Here is an 18,008-nt window from a genome sequence, read left to right as displayed (position 1 = left end):
TTTCCACAACACAACAGGCACCAGAAAGCTGTTCTCTACCTCACCAAGTGCTAGCTTTCAGCACAGAACAGCCACTGCAGGTGTGACCCCAGGGAGATAAGGGATTTCACTGGAGCACGGTTTTCATTCTGTCCTCCCCCGGTTATCTAACAGAGTTTGCTTTAATAACATTCCTTTTGTTCTGGCAGATAATCATGGGCTGGCCCAGATAACATCTCAAATTTGCGCTTTCCTGATAATAGGATCTTATCAGGAGTTCGCAGCATATAGCTTTTTAACAGGATATGGCTTTAATTAAAATGACAATATGGAACACTTGAGGTTAACGTCCCCAGTCTCACTTCTCTGTAACATCAGGCTGGAAAGGGACAGGGTAATAAATGTCTTCCATGTGGTACAAGAGAGAAGAGGTAAAGAGAACTATTGTACTGATACAGTAATCATCCATGTCCTGGACTTTGTGCATATGAAACCTCTAAGGTGAGCTGTCTATGAAGGTCTATAAAAATCATAAGGTATCTTATCATTAACGCAGACTGACCTTCATACCAGAAAAAAGAAAAGGAGGACTTTTGGCACTTTAGAGACTAACAAATTTATTTGAGCATAAGCTTTTGTGAGCTACAGCTATGTTCTATAGTTATGCCTAGATATTTGGTCATTGGGCTTGAGGCAGGAATCGCTGGTGAAATTCTCTGGCCTGTCTGATGTAGGAGGTCAGACCAGATGATCACAATCATAGAGGTACAGAAACTAGGGCTGGAAGGGAGCTCGAGAGGTCATCAAATCCAGCCCCCCGTGTGGAGGCAGAACCAAGTAAATTTAGGCTCTCCCTGACAGGTGTTTGTCCAACCTGTTCTGAAAACCTCCGGTGACGGGGATTCCACCATCTCCCCTGAAACCTTATTCCAGGGCTTAATTGCCCTTATAGTGAGACCATTTCCCCTAATATCTAACCTAAGTCTCCCCTTGCTACAGATTAAGCCAGTTACTATTTGTCCAGCCCCGAGTGGACATGTAGAACAATTAAGCACAGTCCTTTCTGTAACGGTCCTTAACAGATTTGAAGACCATTATGAGGTGCCCCCTTAGTCTCCTCCCCCACCCCAGACCAGTTTTTGTAACCTTTCCTCATAGATCAGGTTTTCTAAACCTTTTTTTTTTTTTTCATTTTGGTTGCTCTCCTCTGGACTCTTTTCTGTTCATCCACATTTTTCCTAAAGTGTGGCACCGGAATTGGCCACAGTACTCTAGCTAAGGCCTCACCAGTGAGGAGCAGAGCAGGTCAATAACCTCCCATGTCCTACATACAACTCTCCCGTTAATACACCCCAGAATATTAGGGTGGGTTGTTTTTTTGTGCAACTGCATCACATTATTGACTCATATTCAAGTTATGACCCCCTATAACACCCAGATTCTTTTCAGCTTTACTACCACCTAGCTGCTTATTTCACGTATTGTAGCTGTGCATTTGATTCCCCGCCCCCCCCGTGAAGTACTTTGCACTTATCTTTATTGTTGGTTTCAGACCAACTCTCTAATATGTCAAGCTCTTTTTGACTTATACTCCCGTCCTCCAAAGTGCTTGCAATCCCTCTCAGCTTGGTGTCATCCACAAATTTTGCTCTCCACTCCATTGTCCAAGTCCATGAATGAAAATACTGAGTAGTACAATGGTCCCTGCTAGACTTAAAACCTATGATTATTGTTTGATACCCATAGATTGTACCCTTGTTGCAGGGACTGGGCCATCTTCTGTGTTTGTACAGCATAATGAGCATAATGTAGGTCCTGCTCCTGATTGGGGCCTCTGTATCCTGCTGCAAAATAAATGTAGAATAATGATATTGTAGGAGCCTTCATTTTCAAGCAAGCACCTTTTTGTTTTGTCTCATGCTGCCTCCTGTATATGAGAGGTATTCCCTATAAATATCCACAAAACCACCTCATTGTCCTCCTTCAAATCCTGCCTAAAAGCTCTCCCAAAAAAACCTGCCAATGGTAAGACCACTACCCACCATGCTGACTAATCTCTTCTCGTTGTTCCTTGTGCTCCTGTCTGTACCCACCCGTTGTTGTTTGTCGTCTCATTCTTAGATTGTTGTTGTTGTCTGGTGTATTATAGTGGCGGAGAGGAGCCCTAATCATTGACCAGAACCCTATTGTGTTAGGTTCTGTACAAACACAGAACAGAAAGGCAGTCCTGTCCCCAAAAATCTTAGTCTAAGTTGTAAACTCCTCAGTTCAGGGTCTGCCTTTTTATGTATATATACAGCACCTAGCACATCAGGGAGTGGTGGGTGCTAAGCACAATACGAATAAGTACTGCCTGCGCTCATCTCCGAGGAGGGTGAGAAGCTCTACAGCAGGCTGATTGGTGGGCTGCTAACAGAAGGCCAAACACACATCCTTTTGTCCCATACAGGATTGAGCCCCTGCCCAGAGATTTATTTTAAATCCTGTTTCTTTCTAAATTTACGCAGAATTTGTGAATTAAATACGGAGCCATGCCGGTGCAGAAGCTCTGATCCTCATGCCGCTCATACCCCACTGCTAGTGAAATTCAAGGCAGGAATGCTGCTCTCTGGCTTCTGCCTGGCAAAGTATCAGTATCCAGAGTATGCAGACCCCAGGACTCACCTTCTGTTCCCAGCTGCCAGCTCCAGAAGTCACAGCAGTTTCTGCTCCTGTTTACCTGTTCAGTTTCATATCGACGACAAATCGTGTGCACGCACTCACTCCCTCTCTGTAAACGATCAAGAGAAGTCCCTGCTGCCCTGGTAGTTAGAGAACTTTCAGTAAGGGGCCAGTGCGGTTGGTAGCTGGTGAAAGTTTGTGAGGCAGCAAGAGCTGCTTTGCTGTTGGGGAGATTTTTCCAGGCCCAAAATCCAATATTGTGTCTGCTGATTGGGTAAGGAGTGAGAGGCCAAGAAGACCTAGTGTCTCTGCATTAATGTTTGGCCTGAGTTTCAAAAGAGCGGAGTACCTGTGCTCTGTCGGACTTCTCTGGGATTCGAGGGTGTTCAGCACCTGTGAGAATCAGACCAAATGACTTGAGCCCTGATTCACCAAGGTATTTAAGCATGTGCCTAACTTTAAGCACATTAGCGGAACTATTCATCAGCTTTTAACATTGGGCATGCGCTTAGTATCTTGCTGGATTGGAATTTTAGTCTCTTAATTCCACAATGCAATCATGGCTGGTTACAGGGTGTCCTAAATAACGTTGGATGACAACAGGATAAAAAGGGAAGAGAAATCAGCTGACAGGAAGGAAAAAAATTACTACTCGTCAGCAAGGCTGAAGTTGACGCTTCTGGCTTTTCGAGCTCTCTGATAGCGGGTGCCTAGGAACAAGAATTTCTGACGTTAACTCTGGTGCTTTTCTTGCCTTCTTTATTTTTCATATTCTCTCCACACACTTGTTTCATTTTGAAAGTATCTTTTTTTGTTGTTGTTGTGCACCCTTCCCCACCTTGAAATTGATTTAGAAACAAACAGACCTACAATGCTGCTTTGTGTGGATTTCTGTTTGAATCTCTAGCTTTCATTCCCTGACTCCATTTTACGCCTGGTAGGGTGTTCTGCTCCGGGGTGGTTTTTTTTTTTTTTTATTTGATAACTGTTCTGTAGAATTTTCCCTATCAAGATCAGGTCACTTGAAGTGCAAATTTCACCTTTTATAAAATCATTTTCATTGTTGTCTCTCTTAATAACCCGCCCCTGCCCTTCTTATTTAACTGCATATGAAATACAAACTCCAGTGTCTCCTCCTTGGAATACCTCTGCATCCTGATTCAGGGAGGTAGATATTCAAGCATTGTAGAATTTTTGTTTAATTGTAAAAACTATTTTGAAAGTGGCAGCATTGCTTCTAACTTGAGTACTGCCTGTGGGTAATACTAGTCTGTGGGATCATTTTCCTAGTTAAAAATACACTATCAGGATTAGAAATGCTACATATTTTTTTATCTTAGTTCATTACAATTACCCTTTAAATAATCAGTAATTACCCTCCTCTAACCTTTAGTTCTATCTTAGGAGACCTCAATTATTCAATATTATTTTATCTTAAGTGTCCTGGAAAGTCAGAAAAGTCTGTTCTCTGCACACTGAAAGCAATTTGCTCTCAAAGGTTTTTTCATATGGCCCGAACCTCTTGTGACCTGGTCTGCCTATCTGTACTTAGTTTTAACTGGTGTATTTCCCTGGTCTACACCCCCTCCATTGCTGGTAAATCCTCTTTGCTGCAGGATCAATGAGTTGGCTGCTCCAGCAATTTGTGAGGGGGGGAAGTATAATTCTAACACTGCTAGGTGAGGATTAGATAGGTGCAAACTCAGAGTAGGCTGTTGATGGATTTTATGCTTGTTAGAGTGCACTCTTTTTTGTTCTGTTGTGCGCTCTTTTTTGTAAAGATAAAATTGTGTTGTGAAATGAATGGGTATTATTTATATTGCAGTCGCATCTAGAGGCCCCAAACATAATTGGGGCTCTCATTTTGCTCGGTGCTACACAATCACACAGTGTGAGACAGTTCCAGCCCCATATAGCTCACAATTGAAATAATCAAAGACAAAGAGTAAGAGGGGAAATGGGCCCTGGAAGGTGAAGTGAGTTGCCCAAGGTCACACATCAGGTCAGTGGGATTTCTGACACTTTGAAGGGTAGGGGGAGTGAGGGGTTTTGTCTTTTTCTTTCCCCCCTTTAGAGCATAACATTTTCAATGCCCTGTGATCCGTGATTGCCTCTGCGGGGGAAGAGATCCACTGCGGATATCAAAATAGGGGTTAAGTGGTGCCTACGCCCTGTGGAGAGGTGATTTTCACCAAACAGAACATAATATATATCCAAGCCTAAAAATACCTTTTCAAGCAAAGTATTTCAAGCTTCCCTTCCGAGACTTGAGTTCATGAGTCTGCAGTTCCCCTACCGGAGCAGATGTAATCATAAATCCCTAAGACATCTCTGAGACTAGAGGAAATTGTTCTGTTTTAGGTGTTGGTTGTAGGTCAAACACCAGCTTGCAAATTCAAGTGTTGGCAGGTAAAGGAAAAAAGGAACTCCATTTTCAACTGCATTGGATGTCACTTTCTTGTTTTTAAGAGATCATGATGTTTTCCTATAGGCACTGAGTAAAATTCCACTCCACCTTTAATAGAAGGCCACCACAACTAAGCACCTGACTTAATGGTCTCTTGAGTGATTGTTTAAAACAGTCCATTGTATTTTGTTTGAGAACATAATTAATTTTTCAGCACACAATAATGGACTGGCTTGTGTGTGTTTGTGTGCACAGCACTTCCCTCTTCAGGATAAAGTCAGAACTACTCAGATGTCTGCCAGAAACTGTGTACTGCAAAGAGAGAGTCCCCTTCAGTGGATCTGACTTCTATTACACTGTGAAACTCCAGGGGGGAAGATCCAATTGAAGTCAATGGAGCTATGACCATTCACACCAGCTGAGGCTCCGACCCAGGTGGCTATGGTGTATAACATAATATTCCTAGGCTTCTGCTTGTTTTTCAAAGAGTTTGGAAGTAAAATGGTTTAGTAGACGGGTCACTGGGCTGAGGCAATGGAGATCTGGGTATTGTTATGTGCCACAGGCCTTTTGTGTGACCGTGGGCAAGATATTACCCGTCTCTGAGCCTCATTTCCCCCCTTCCCTTTGCCTGGCTTGTGTATTTAGACTGTAAGTTCTTCAAGGCGGGGACTGTCTTTTACTATGTCTATGTATAGTGGTGCAATGGGGCCGAGGTGCAAAGTGGCCATGATTTTGGTTGAGGCCTCTAGGTGCTACTGTAACACATAATAAGACTGTTACTGATTTGGGGGGAATTAAAAACAAACAAAAAGCCAGCAGAGCTCTGAAGTGTGCAACCAACTTATGCGGCCAACTTATGTTACCAATTTTCAGTGAATTGTGTCTCTTGAATCTCAGAAGAGGGTTCATTCAACTGATTTCTGACTAGCAGAATAGGTTAATTCATCTGAACAGGCAGTGATGTTTAGCTTGATGGGTAAAGGGATTATCAAAATGCTGAACTGACTGATTCTTTTCTCAGCTGATACCTATAGATTGGATCTTCGATACTACAAAAGAGACACCAAATACTACATTAAGACTGCACCACTTACTATTCTGATATTTGTATTGAATTATGTTCCCCACTTGTCCACCCCTGGTGAAAGCAATAGCGAGAGTTCATTCCCGCAAGTAGCTTCCAAACAGTGCAAGCTGTTATGGGATAGACTGCAGGATTCATCTTCACTCTAGCTAAATTGCCCAAATCAAGTAAAGTGGACCCATGACAAATTAGACTGTGAAGCCATGTGATAGGTTTGTTAGCTGTAACTTCAGAGAGCTCTGGGTTATTCTTAACACTGTTGATAACATTGTATAGAGGAGAAATGGAGTACAGGGTTAACTTGCAAATGACTCACCACCACCACCACTGCTGACTGGGTAAACCCTTTGCTGTCATTCCTTATTTACAGTAAATACACTTTTTTTTAAAAATTTACCAACTTGGGTACATTAAATCCATTTTTGTGTGATCTCCCAATTTAACTAGTATGCTGGAGGCTCTGAGGAAAAATGACTAAGTCTGCTTTTAAAAGGGGCTAGTGTTGTGGTCATTGGCATGGTGTGGTCAGGAGGGAGGATATCCCGTGACACAGAAAAATATATGAGCAGTGTCATCTTATTGCTGCATGCCCCAGGCTGCAACAGTTCTTTTCTTCTGAACCTGAGGGGATACAAAGGATTATATAGAGTCAGACTGGCCCCACTGAAAACTGTTGGAAAAAAATTGCCACAGGCAATATCAGTATGTCAGTGGTGTGTGTGTGTAACAGGGCAATGTGTGTTTTTGTGTAGATATTACTGGATACCCATAGTTTCCTCTACAAGGCAAGTTCTGTATAATTTAATAGAGGTGAAACCAATAGGTTCTTTAGATACTTATTTTAATTGGGTTTCTGTAGAAGAACTTAGACTTTAACAGAGGATGGTCACCTGTCTACCGTTCTACAGGATGGTTTAAATAACCTTTAAAATGGTGATCATTTTCAATGAAATTCTGTCAGAATTTTCCATAAAAGGGAAGCTGAATTTGTATCCTATCCTGAGAACATGTACCCCAAAGACTGCATTATGGCACGATTTTCCAGTGATGATCTATTATATGGTATCCCTGATGACCTGGGGATCTCTCGTAATCCAGGACCAGCTGACCCCCACTCTTGTGGCTTACTGCATATAGTGTAGAAGTTTTCTTATACAGGTATACATTCCTTGCAGCGTATCCACTTACTCTTCCTTACAATAGATAGGTAATGCACTAATCCCATCTGCGCTGAGCGTCTTTCCTATCACCTCTGCATTGTAGGTGTTGATGCAGCCATAGGGTATTTTCTTTTTGACAGTGACTAAAAAGCTGGATTGGCCTGCATGGTGAGAGCAACAACTTTAGCTGGATGTGCAGTGCAGGTGGGGTGGTTCTGGTTGGCCTTCACTGGAAACTGGAAGCAAAAGGAAGGTGTGTGTGAATATTTCAGAACTGTGGGGAAAAAACTGACAGAAATAAGTGACAGTACAGGTGTGGGTGTCCCTATGTGGGGGTCCCTATGTGGGGTAGGCAGCTTCTTGTATATCCTGGACTGGCTCAGCTGAGTGTGCTGACTCCACCTGCCTTCCCCCATGACTCTCCTCTTTATCCAGGAGCTGAATCGAGTCTTCAAACAGCTGTCCCCTCCCTGCATCAAGACGTCACTCACTCAATTACAATAAGCTTCTAAAAAGCAAAGGGTCATATTAGTAGTTCAACCCCTGTTCCTGCCACCGAGCCCACGTTTATTTGGCTGTGAAACAGTGTGGGGATTTTGGGAGCTCCAGTTTAGGATTGTCGGCGCTTTTTCTTGAATTAGCTTCTTTGAGTCTTTTATAGGGACGCTGCCACAGAAACCTTGGGCAGTTGTGGAAATGAGTGGATGACTAATCAGTCTGCCTGACCTCCCAGACACAGATGGCATAAGGCTACGTTCATACAAATAGGCCGCTAAGCCTCAGAATATGAAATGGTTAGTCTGGAGCAACACAAAGTCTTATGAACTGTGTACTGGAGTAGATCCTGGTCAGTTTGGTGGCAGAGCATTCCCTGAGCAGCCACAGACCATAATTCCCCTCAGTGATCTCCACCTGGGAATGACTCATTGGATTTGACTCTTACTGCAGTCCACAGGGAGATGGACAGACAGTGTGAGTAGGTTGGCCAGCCTTTCTGTAGCCCAGGAAACACAAGTCCTGTGCGCCATAGCCGGGACCAGTGCAATATACAGGGAGTAGCAAGCGGGTAGCTAGAGTGCATTTCTATGTGAATGTTGAGAACAAGGGGGCATGGTTGTCAGGAATCCAGTTTTTTGTCTTCTAACTTTATTAACAGAGGGAGGGACTTTGCTAGCTGCTTAGGACTAAGGTCAGGTGTGCTGGCTGATGCTTTCCTCTTCAGACAGCAGTTGGTGTACCTCACGCTAAGTTGAATTTCCACCCCTTCTCATACTTGATTCTGAAATGGACTCTACTTCTGAAGGAAGCCACCTAATGACTACTGCCCTTCCTCCCTGCCCTACCCTAATATCAGTAGACAGTTGTATTTCATGATGTCCTACTAACCATGAATAATTTAGGGGCTTAGTTACCAAGAGGCTGCACTCTGCTTTTGTACAGGAGATTAAGACAAAAATAATAAAGCAAAGGATTCTCCCCATCCCTCCATCCTTCCCTCTTGTTGGTGAGATGCAATTATGTGGTCATTGCAAAGGCACAATTGCCTAATTTAATAATACAGGCTTTGCATATTTCCAGTCCCATCAACATTGTATGTAAATTGGGATGGAAATAATCTCCCATTTTTCATGACTCGCTGAGTAGCTTCTCAGTGCTCTGGTGAGCTGGGCGAGGGGACAGAAATTGTGTACGATCAGTCCAATGTGCTGAGCAAATGAAAGCAGGACAAATTATCCTTAATCATGCCAAGCACATTTACAATGTAAATGATTGGTGCCAGGAGCCTGTTTCAGCTCCTTCCCCTCCTCTCAGAGCTAAGTTTCTGCTCAGTCGGCAGGAGCCTGAGAACAAAGCCAGGTGGTTCAAGCAGCTGAAATTAGTGAGGCTAGGTTAGTGACCGTGCAGATGCTACTGAATCAGGGCCCAAACCTGTGAGGTGCAGTGCATCCTTTGTGGGAGCTGAGGGTGCTCAGCACCTTGTACATTGGCTACATTAAAGGATAAAGAGCACTGAAACCAGTTTATCACCCGTGCTAAGACCCCATATCACAGTGGTGCCTGGTATTTCTTCAGTGCTCGGAACCATGATTGAGCTAAGTTGTACAGCAATCCTCTGAGCTAGGGGAAGCCTACACTTATTGTTGCAGATACAGAATCTGAGACACACCTGGCTGCATTTAATCTCTGTCCCAAATTCAACTTTACATCTCACCTGGGCAGGGACTGGTAGGAGGTCAATTCAGCTCCCAGCACAGGTCAGAACAGCCTTGAGGACTGCCTTACCTGTCTGTCCAGCTTCCAGTGGCCCCTATGGGCTTTGCTGGCAGCTGGTAATAGCCAGGGTTAGGAATTCCCTGACCAGGATCCCTCCCTTCCTCTGTTGCTGTGCCCCCAATGTGTGTTTTGCATCTGGGAACCAGCAAGAAGTGCTGTGGAGCCAGCTATGCCTACTGTGCACGTCTTGGGGACACTTGCTATCTTAGGGGAATTTTCTGGGGGCATTTAGGGTTGCTGTATGGCTCCTTCACTCTAGCAGTGTGAGACTCCAGTCCAGAGAGGTTGTGATTTGTCCAAAGCTCCGCTGGAGGTTGGTGGCAGAGTCCAGGTTAAAACCCAGATCTACTTATTAACTTCAGTTCTTGAGACACCCATCGTGCACACACCACTTCCTCCGCAGTTAATTGGAGCTTCTCTTCAAGGTACTGTATGCACATATTTTGGGTATTTGTACTCAAGAAGGAAGGGGGAAATTTTTTTTTTCTTCTTTCTGTACATATCACTCAGTGTCTTGTGATCTGTGATCCCATTCATCAGCATCTCACAACTCACAAATGCATTCAGTCAGAGTCAAGGAATACCTCTTGGCCTCCACTGGTTAATTGTCAGAGGACATCTTTAACTGGACTCTCCTTCTAGTGCTGCATAATTTGGGATGTCAGCAAAGATGCCACAACTTCCCACTGGACAAGAGGGATCTGAACTCATTCAGCAATAGCCTTTTGAGAACAACAGTACCCCTGGCTGGGACTGAAATGGGTAGGTATGTCACTCACTTTCCTCTGTGCAGGCAGAACAGAAACAGACTCACCTGGTGTTTCTTGTCCTTTGCCCTCTAACTAAACTTCTCCTTGCAGACAGCAGCACCCTGCCAGCTCTGAGCCACGCTGCACAGGAATGTATACGGTGTTCTAAAGAAGCTCTCAAGTGAAACCCCTTTTTCTTTTTTTAACCACAAATTACAAATAGCAGAACTGCTGAATTTGCTTGTCTAGGTTCCTGCTGCTTTTGGTTTCCTTTGTGTTCTCTGAAAGCACATTCTCTCTCTTTCTGTGTATGTATATAATGTAAATATAATACGCACGCATGCACATACTCATCACTGTTGTATTCTCTGCTTCTGTCAATAGCTTTCTCCCGCCAAGTAAGCTCTGACGGCAAGAACCAAGAGAATAAGCTCCATCAGTAATAGACACTTACGGGGTGACTTTAAAGGGGGATGGGAACAAAGTACCACTGATGGACATTTTGCATCTGTCTACTGAGCTCTTCGTGCAGTGATTTCAGCACATTGGATGGTTTGCCCTTTTACCCTTAATTCAGCAGCAGCAACACAAACAAAAGGCCTGGATCTGTGACAAATGAATGTGGTGGGAGCAGTGTTTATTTGTGCAGTGAAATCAAACAAGGGCATGAAAATAATAATAATAAAAATATACCCAGGGAACCTCATCTGCCCCATTGGAGGAGAAATACAGTATTTGCCTGGAAATGCTCTAGGTGAATTTTCAAGTGGATCTGATTTGCCCAAGTTTATTGTTCAAGGAATGAATTAGATGTGAAAGATTATGCTCTCCTGTAAATGCCCAAATGTTATGATTTAACATACATTAGCAGATTTCAAATTTTGATCATCCAATTGGTACTCTAAACCACAGATTCCCTTTCTGGTGCAAATCCAACCACTTTAGCATTCTTCTTTTTATCAAATTAACTTCGCCTTATGCTGTTTGTCAGTTGTAGAAAATGTAAACACACAGGAAAAATGCAAACAGTTGTATCATATTTCATCTTGGGTTAATCATCTTAAAAATTATATAGATTTTATCTCCTCAAAAGTGATGGCTTATGACTGCCCATATGGCTACTTTGCTTTCCAGTGAGGGATGTGGAATCTTTTTGAGATGTTAGTAAAATATTGCCTTTTTTTTTTTTAAATCATTGACCATGTTAGATCTGTACCTTTTTGGATAAAAGGTTTTGCATAATTTTTTATGCATATGAAAGCAAAATAGCATAAAATCAAAGAGCAGCATTTCATCTTTGTAAGATATTAAAAATTGAGAATAGACTTTTCCCAAGCTAAAATGTGTTATGTACATTGTAAAGAGTAGGACTGCAGTACAGATCAGAGGTAAACATTCTACCCTGGTATCTTGATGAAAGATACAGTAGAAATTGGTTTTAGAAACCTGACATTCTTTTCATACTCAGAGTACTTCAAACCACTTTACCAAGCAATTAGTTATGTGTTGTAGTGCAGGGCATACAAATGGGCATATGTCATAAGATGGTCACCAGCAGCTTTTGCTGAGCTTTAATATATATATTATTATATAGAAAATAGATGTAAGCCACAATCTGGTCATCAGAATTAGGTGGGTATTTAAAATATTTATATGCAGTATATCATTCAACCACTAGATGGTTTCAGAGTAGCAGTCATGTTAGTCTGTATTCTCAAAAAGAAAAGGAATACTTGTGGCACCTTAAAGACTAACAAATTTATTTGAGCATGAGCTTTCGTGAGCTACAGCTCACTTCATCGGATGCATTCACTAGATGGTGTGGTTCCTGGTAAACAAGAAATAGAAAGCTGGGACTCAAACTGTGTAGAAAACTTGTTTCTGTAGTGGTGAGGTTTTTGTTTTGTTTGAGTTTTTTAAAATTCATGCCTCCTGTTTAAAACTGTGATTCTGTGTCTTGAGAGGGTACAAGGGTTCATTTATGCAGATCTGATTGCGTGTTCATGATCATAATTATTTGACTTCTTAAGGGTATGAACAGATGTTTTGAAAATTCTCTGTTTTGGTGTTAGGTCCTTTTATATGATGATATATCATCATATATTATTATTAGCATCTTAATGTGTTACTATCATTGATTTTTGCAGTGTCTGAAGTGCCTTCGTGATGGGAGGCTCTTGTAATTTATTATATCAGGTCATGTATTAAGCAGAATTTCCCATTCATTTGATGGCCCAATATGGTCATTTGTTGAATATTATATTAAGGTAGCATTCAAAGTATTAGGGCCCCATGAAGGCTCATTGTGCTGTGGGGTTGTACAGACATGCATGAGGATATGTCCTAAAACATTTACAATCTAAGGCCTTGATCCTGCAAAGAGTTACAATATGTAAAATTAAGAAGGTGCCTGGGTGTTAGGATTGGGGCATTAGGAGAGAAGAGAAGTGGAGTGTGAAAGGTAGGAGGAGAGAGATACAATCAAAGAGTTATATTATAGCAATTTTGAAGAAAAATTATAAATGGATCCAGTTCTAACCCTGATTTTTGCTGGTGAGTCCATGTAGCTGGACCCTTGTGCCCACAAAGGGCCCCACTGATTTCAGTGGGGTGCCCCATGGGCACAGGGAGTCACCTGCCTGGAATCAGTTACAAGACTGGGCTTAGCCATCATTAATTTGCGGAGTCTTTCTATAGATGATGTGGTAGAGGAGAATATTGAGGGCTGCTCATTGCAGGGAGGCAGGTATTTCATGCTTAAGGGACAACATAGATGCAGAGACCTTTCCATGAGTGTTTTTGAAATGGGTAGACACAGATGGCATATGGCTGTTCCTTTTGAAAGTCAAACAGCTGCAGTGTTTGTTTATTGCCGACGTAGCATCAGAGAATGAGGACACAGAAAATATCCAGGGGTTTAAAAAAAAAAATTAAGTGTATCCTTGTACTGTCAGACAGTCCATAGCTCTTTCAGTAACACATCCACCCCAGACCAAAGAAGAGTTAAACAACAATTAAAAATTTCATTAGAAAAAACTATAAAATCATATAGCTGCAGCTACAAACAGGTATAAACTTTAGGGCAAAGGAAAAGGATCTGCTGAGTTCTTGCTGAATGTCCATGTATGTGGAACTGTACCTAGTGGGGTGCCAAACACAGGTGTTAGGTCTTGGTGTTCTGCTAATTCCAATGGTATTGCCTCGTAAAATGGAGACTAAGAAGCAGGACTGAGATGAAAACCTATTTCACAATCGGCAATATGGCTAGCCGAAAGCAATCCCCAGTAGAAATTTGGGGCTAATGACCCAGTCACACATACTAGGGTAATGGCTCCTTCAGCTTCAGATACTTCTAAGCAAGAGAAGAATCAGGCTCCTGACACTGAAAAGTGCTCAGCATTTGCAACTGCTGCTGTCTTTAAGGATCAGCTCTTACACAGAGAGGTGTGGTCCAGTAGTGGTTTGAGCCTTGGCAGCGAGCAGTTGGAACTCCTAATTCTGTCTCGCCACTTCTATGTAGCTCGAGCTAGTATCACCTGTTAAGGCTATTCTGCAATCTTGAGGGGGTCTCAGCTAGGATCTTAGAACAGGCACTGGCTGTATTAACTTACTCCTTGTGCACGTTGCTAGACCTGGTGTGGATGAAGGGACATGAAGTCCATCCTGTCCCAATGCTATGCACATCTGGATCCCTCCATAGTACCTGAGGGAAGGGGTGAGTGCTACTGCAGAGGGGAATTTGATCTACCTCCTCCCCTCCGCTGTGGGGAGGGGTTGTGTCTAGTCACGTGAGGCCAGAAATCCTTTCCTCCATATTCCAACTATGTTAATGGACAGCAGGCCATCTCCCTGTTTGGGTGCTGTAAACTGACTTAGCACTTGCCCTGGCGAGAATTGGTACCTCTTCTTCATCTGTCATTGTACAGCGGTTAACACAACAGGGTCTGATCGTGACTGGGGCTTTTGGATGCCACTGTAATGATTAACTTTGTCACGGCTACAACCGATCCAGATGGAGTTTTCTTCCTCCATCTGAAACAGTCTGGTCCTGTTCCTCTACAGGTCATTTTTATAATTGTAAGGTCTTTGGGGTGGGGACTGTCCTTTTAGTTCTGTTTATTCTATACAGTTCCGAGCACAATGGGGTCCTGGTGTGTGACTGGGACTCCTAGGGTATGTCTATACCATGAGTGGGCCTGGTCTCCATTCCAAGCCTGACCATCTATACTACAATTACACAGTCCCCTAGCCCAAGCCCTGCAAGCCTGAGTCAGCCAACATGGGCCAGTCGTGGGCGTTTAATTCCAGTGTAGACATACTCCTGGGTACTACTGTGCAGTGTAGACATACCCCTGGGTACTACTGCAGTAGAAATAACAATATTGTTTTAGCTACAGTATTCAGTGCAATCTGATTGCTCTGCATTTAGCTCATCTGCCTGTGATGTCAGAAGATTAGTATTTTTCAGCTCACATTTTATTTAGGAACATTTATGGACGTGGGTGGGGGGGGACATGAAATATCCAAAACCTGCTAAAGACAGCTAGCTTTTTAATTGTATTCTATGTTCCAGTAATTGAGCCCCTCCAAAGTGCTTTTGCATTATTTAATTACATATTTGTAGTCCCACTCAAGCTAAAAGTAAAACAGCGGATGACCTGATGTATACTCCAGCAGCATTCCCCATTACTAAGATATGAATAATTGCATTAGTGTCAAATGGTAAGTACCTAGTACTCACTGTCCTACAGACTGGTGGCCTGGATATACACTTATTGTCTTTTGCATTATTAGATACATTATGCATAGCTGTGCTACATCTTATCAGAGCCCAGTGACATCCTGGTGGCATCCCATGTATGTTTTAGTTGCAGGAACCACAAAGTGAATTTAAAAAAAAAAAAAAAAAAAAAAAAAGCAGTACCCTATCTGCCACTGAAAATGTGTTTTGGGATGCCCCTGTTATCTGACATGGATGTGTGTACTGATTTATTACAAATCACTATCGGGTCCTTTAGGTTTGTATTTCAAATCAGAAACAAAAATGAATCACACAATGGCAAACTTTATCTGTTTCACTTGAAGAGTAATAGTGTCTGAAAGCTCCTTTGCAAACTCAGCTGGAAGATTCCATTGAGTGTCAAGTGTAGTTTATTGCCCTGTAAGGAAGATACAGAGCCCTGTGTTCAAACTTGGGCACCTCTCTTCAGCAGCCTAATATCTCTTGTTGTAGGCAAACTCACTCAGAATCTCTGTAGCACTTTACAAGTTCAAAGATGGTGATGCTGAAAAACATTTTGTTGCCTCCTTCTTCGTTTCTCTGTGTCAGCAGCTGCATCTGAACTTCAAGCTGCCAGATTCTTGGAGGAGAGTCCCAGATGGGGAAAATGCAGGGTCAGAAAACAGATATTACTTTTTGTGAGCCTTAACCCGTAGAGCGCTAGGGAAGAGTAGAGTTCTCCTTTGTAACCTTTGCTCCATTCTCTCTCCTGACTAGGCTGTCTCCTTTCTTCTCTCCATCCCCACTGGCAGAAGCCCTGACTGCTTCTCCACTCCTGCTTAGATCCTAACATCAAAAAGCAGCCTGTAGTCATGATGTGAGTATCTCCCTTATTAAACACTGTGCATTGCCTTATGGCAAAAGGCTATCCCAACTGCATTGTTAAGACATGGACAGCCATATATTAAGGTCTTGCATATATCATGCCAGGGGCCCTCCTGTGTCTATATATGGATGTACAATATCAACATGCACAGATGTCTAAATTATGCAAAGTTCTGACTGAAGTAGGATTTCCCTTCAAAATTGCAGCATTCCTCCCAGATATATTTCTTGTTGAATATTCCATTTAATTGTAGTTCCATGAGTACTGATTGAAGTTACCAGATGTTGCCCTTTTTTCAAACTTGTGCTTCTTGCCTGCCCCTGTCATAATTGCATTACAAGCAGGAAACTTGGAACTTTTATCCAAAGCATCAATCATTCACTCAGTGGCATGGGTAGGAATAGATAATTAGTTTGGCTTGAAGTAAATCTGCTTGAGTGGGTAGACCAGGAGAAGGAGTGCTTTAGTGTTGAGAGTGGAAGGCACTACAAGCAGTATCTTAGGCTCTCTTTTTCTGCACTGACACAGAAAGTGTTTCAGCAAAGTAGTTTCCACATAATGACAACTGGGCTGCTGGTGGTGATGTGCCCACATCTGTTATAGCAACTGCTTTGGGTGGGCTTTTCTCAGACTAGCTCCGAAATATACAGTAGAGCAGGCAAAGTTTTGGTTCCTGCATAGATTCCCAGCTTATTGCTCCATGTTTTTGGGAACCCACGTGGTATGGAGGTGACCCCTAAGGCTACTGGAGAAAATGTACGTTTGTTTTTGATCTCTGTCTTTACAACATCTGCTCTTAATTGGGCGCCAGTGAAGTTTCACAAACACATAACGAGCAGGGAATTGGAGATCTAGTAAGTCTTTTTACCCCCATGAGATAGATATTTGCCATATTTTACAGTTCGGGAAACTGAGACACAGATTAAACAAGGTCCCACAGTGAGTCAGTTTCAGAGATGGGAATAGAGTCCAGTAGTCCTGACTCTGTCTTGTAATTTGTTCACTACACCATAATGGACTATTTTGTACCAAATATGGAAGGCAGAGTCCCAACAGGAGATACATTTCTACACAGTTAGGCAGCACTGGAAAGAACAGTCTAGAAACGCAAAATGTTCAGCCCCAGTAAATAGTCCTTGTATAGCAGGGGCAATATAAATATGATCCACTCACTCTTATCAATGGTAGCTGAGGAATCAGGTGATGTGTGCTCCTTTAGTACTGACCTTTCCTTTCCCTCGTTCTATTCCCATTAAAACAAGCCTGTTTGTTCCATTGCCAGAATTTCTAGGTCATCCCTGACTAAATTCTTACTCTCCCAAATTGATTCAGCTTTCTTGTGTCTCCATTTCATAGAATCATAGAATATCAGGGTTGGAAGGGACCCCTGAAGGTCATCTAGTCCAACCCCCTGCTCGAAGCAGGACCAATTCCCAGTTAAATCATCCCAGCCAGGGCTTTGTCAAGCCTGACCTTAAAAACCTCTAAGGAAGGAGATTCTACCACCTCCCTAGGTAACGCATTCCAGTGTTTCACCACCCTCTTAGTGAAAAAGTTTTTCCGAATATCCAATCTAAACCTCCCCCACTGCAACTTGAGACCATTACTCCTCGTTCTGTCATCTGCTACCATTGAGAACAGTCTAGAGCCATCCTCTTTGGAACCCCCTTTCAGGTAGTTGAAAGCAGCTATCAAATCCCCCCTCATTCTTCTCTTCTGCAGGCTAAACAATCCCAGCTCCCTCAGCCTCTCCTCATAAGTCATGTGTTCTAGACCCCTAATCATTTTTGTTGCCCTTTGCTGGACTCTCTCCAATTTATCCACATCCTTCTTGTAGTGTGGGGCCCAAAACTGGACACAGTACTCCAGATGAGGCCTCACCAATGTCGAATAGACACAGTACTCCAGATGAGGCCTCACCAATGTCGTAGAAAGGTAGGGCTGGAAGGGACTTCAAGAAGTCATCAAGTCCAGCCCCCTGTAGTGGTCTTGGTCTCCTTTTTCTCACACCCTCAGATAGACATCGCTTGTTTGTATATTATTAGGGAAGACTGATCATGGCTCCTAGTTTAGGATGAGTTGAGT

This window comes from Lepidochelys olivacea (assembly GCF_965140295.1).
Source record: "Lepidochelys olivacea isolate rLepOli2 genome assembly, chromosome: 26".
NCBI lineage: Eukaryota > Metazoa > Chordata > Testudines > Cheloniidae > Lepidochelys > Lepidochelys olivacea.
This window is presented reverse-complemented; position numbering follows the sequence as displayed.